General features: G+C 38.2%; 1 long non-coding RNA gene across 2 annotated transcripts; it reads left to right on the top strand.

Annotated features, from left to right (window-relative positions):
* The first annotated feature begins 1,667 nt into the window (after window positions 1-1,667).
* LOC143132569 (uncharacterized) lies at window positions 1,668-2,980 on the top strand. 2 transcript variants are annotated; one of them, XR_012988330.1, is made up of 3 exons: window positions 1,668-1,772; window positions 2,108-2,203; window positions 2,803-2,980. It is a non-coding gene; the product is annotated as an uncharacterized LOC143132569 (long non-coding RNA). The 2 variants fall into 2 exon arrangements; XR_012988329.1 differs by having other exon boundaries at window positions 2,108-2,207.
* Window positions 2,981-3,525: the final 545 nt, after the last annotated feature.

The raw sequence follows: 3,525 nt of genomic DNA, 5'->3' as shown, positions 1-3,525 counted from the left end.
TGCAAAGACATAAAAGATAAACTGGTGCATTTCCATAGCCTAGAAATGAACATTGCGAAACACTTATCTGCTCTATGATCTCATCCCAGAAAGATTTTCTTTGATTTGTTAGTTTTTTGAACATTTATTTTATCTAATGACATAGCAAATATGATGAATTGAATCCACATATCCTTGCACTTGCGAAACTATTTTTCAGCATTCACGTTCCTCTTAAAGTGACAGGCACTCAATTAGATTTACACATGATGATATAGAGCAGGGGTATTCAATTAATCTTCAGCGAGGTCCAGTTATGGAAAATTTCCTCAAGCAAAGGTCTGGAGCATCATAATGTTTAGGCTATGTATATGTATGTATGTATAATATATATACAGGGGCGGAGCCATAGGGGTGGCTCCGGGTGGCACAGGCCACCCTTGAGATTCGATTGGCCACCTCAGGTGCCACACCAAATCTTAGTCTACGATTGGCCATTAACATGGTGTAAGGCGGGACCTTTCTTGATGCACTTGCAGCAGTGTGAAGTGTCAGACGTCAGAAATGTAAGTGGCAAACACGCTTGCCTTTATTGGCCTGCGGCACAATTAAACTGCGGAACGAAAGGTTTCCCCGATCAGGAAATACTCTTTAATACACAACTTTGTGTAGGCTTAACAGAGGTACACTGTAAAACCGAACAGTACAAGTAAAACAATGTTTTTGATTTGTAAACACTCAAAAATGAAAAAAATCGTCTGTGTTACTTGAACAAATTTGAACTTTTAAGTTGACAGCACTCATCCGCTTTAAGTCATTTGAAAAAATAGAAAGCGTGGGAAACTTCCCCACGCAAATTGTAGCAAATTTGTAGGCGGATCTTCTGCCATACGTGGACCTTGTGTAGCTACAGCACCAACTAGCCAACGCCGAGTGACGCGACGCCGGCAACGGTCGACCACCAGATGACAAGAGTCGAGATAAAGAGCAGTGAAAATAGACGACGGGACGAGGAGACAACGAGAAGAGAGAAAAACCGCAATTAAACGTAAGTGGAAAAGTGACGTGCATGTTGACCCTAAAGCATGTCCTTTAACATATTGTTTAAAAACCCGAATGTTTGAAAATATTGTCTTAGGCTACGTGACGTAACTTTATCCAGTTAGAACTAGCTAGCACAGCTAAGAATTTGGCTGCTGTATGCCAGCACTCGCTGGATCAGCCAGCGATCTAACTCAATTTGCCAATGTGAGTACTAAAAATATTAACTAATTAACCCCCGTTAGCACTATTTAACACAATAGCTGGGAAGTGCAAGCTTTGTGGTGCACTGCTTGATAACAGGGCACGGGTCCTGCAACATTATCGTTTACAGCATGTTAGCAATGTTTCCTCCATTAACGTTAGTCCACTGTCATGTTACTGACTGTCTGCACATTTAAGTCAGTAGCTTAAATTAATTTGACACGGTCACACACAGTTCATGTTCAGTCAGAATGTGTATTATTCGCATGTCAGCTGTGTAGGTGAAAACAACCATTTAATGTGCAAACTGTTCTCGGCCATTTAAGGATGCATTTAAAGTGACATTTAAAGCGACATCATGAGATGGTGGATTGTCCTAATAGAGATTGTCAGTATGTTCAAATGTGTATTCGTCCTTCAATTCACAGATTCAGAAGTTGATGCAAACAACATTGGCATTGAAAAGGAAGGAGATCATATCAGACGTCCTTCCCCGCAGACATAGCCTATTGGTTCGGTGGTGGCCTGCAATCATGTTGGAATCCCAGGTAAGCATTTCTTTTGTACAAATACTTGGAATAGATTAATTTCATGTGTGGTTCTGACCAAATGTGTTTTAAATATTTACACTTATCCCCCTATTTTGAGTTTTTGCTCGAAATTGCACACCGCCTACTAACAATGGCCCTGTTTCCACATACTTTGACTTATATTCAAGTGCTTGACCCCCTGAAAGCAGAGGTCTTGTAGATTACAACTCCTCCATGGACTTAAGATAAAAAGAATGCTTTGGTTTCAGAAGCTGTACTATCAAAGAAAGGTAATCATATTGAATTGCATTTTGTAGTTATTAGCTGGCTTGACTCCATGTTTTCTCATGCAGGGATCCTCAGATGTAAATATCCGACGTGCTGTGGCGCTCCGTGGCCTTCCTTTCTACCTCCATGAGTATGATGCCACTTTTCTAAAGACATGGGATGTAAGTAAGCATGTTTTCTATTGACATGACAGTTAAAGCGTAACTGTGGCATTAAGCGACCCATGGCCTGTTGTTTCGAGGTCAACGCATGCTATTAGAATGAAAAACAATGAGAAAATTGGGTACAACATAAAGCAAATACTGGTCCAGCAGCTTAAATGGGTGGAAATGAGGTCCTATGTCTAAAATCCTGAACCACCCCTTTAAACTAACCTAACAAGGCATTTGAACTGAACTGAAACTAAAGCCAAATTCCCTGGTAGGTTATCAATAGCTGCAGGGCCACTACTCTATGTTGCACCAATTTTTTTTATTCTTTTAATTTTATTCTTACGAACAGCCATGACCTCGAACAACAGGGCTATGCGTCGAATAACGCTGGATTTACATTTCAAGCTTTTGTTTTTCTGTTTGTTTTTTCACCAAGAAACCCCAGGGAAGTTACTTAGTATTATTTCAAGTAATTATTTCAATAATGCAACTGCCCTGGAAAAGTTTGAAGATAAAATGTTAAACTTAATATGACATGGTATCACTTGACATGTAATGCCTATTAGATATTCAATTAACACACAATTGTTCTTTGTTCATTTCTTCAGGTCTCTCAATCGGAGTTCCCAGATATTGAGGACCTTACTGTTGAACTCATTCTGATCAGCACGAACAGTGCAAATGCATCCCTCTGCCCAAAGAAGACTCCTGTTGTTTTGGATTGAAATGATTGTTGAATTTCCTAGCATTGGTCAGGCATTTGTCTATCTAGTCTGTATGCCCTTGATCTAAACTGTGTTTATTTGAATTTAGCCTCCACTACAGCCCTGTTCTGAACTCGAACCATTTTAAACAATCATGTTTAACAATCACAATGGTTTACATGAAAATAAAAGATTAAGAAGAATTTCACTGGCCTTTGTCAACCTTTTTAATAATCTTCTTTTAAGTCCTAAGTTGAAACTAATCAAAATGGACAAGTTTGTTCAACTTTCTGGAAATTAAAACTTTTAAGTTTCAAATTTAATTTAAAGAATTGGTTGAAGCAAAATGAAATATTTCAAGCTGACATCAATAAATCCAATTAAGCTATCTAAGCTTAATTTTATTAATTACCGTGAACTCATGTAGTTGATGTTTCTATAACTTAAAAAAAAAGGTAAGTTTCTTTGACTTAGCAAAACCGAGTTACTATTACTTAAATTTTTTTGTGTAATCGGTTTCACCAATTTTTTTGAGTTCAATTAACTTGTCGGGTTTTACAGTGTAGCCTAAATATCGTGCCTATGACGATGACAGCTTTAAAAAAAACAACATTTATTTTACTTGTC

Source organism: Alosa pseudoharengus, unplaced genomic scaffold (genome assembly GCF_046254945.1).
Source record: "Alosa pseudoharengus isolate Yale_2024_CS ecotype anadromous, Long Island Sound unplaced genomic scaffold, YU_APseudo_1.1 YU_APseudo_1.1_scf_19, whole genome shotgun sequence".
Taxonomy (NCBI): Eukaryota; Metazoa; Chordata; class Actinopteri; order Clupeiformes; family Clupeidae; genus Alosa; species Alosa pseudoharengus.
The sequence above is the reverse complement of the archived record's forward strand: the minus strand, read 5'-3'. Positions and strand labels throughout refer to the sequence as shown.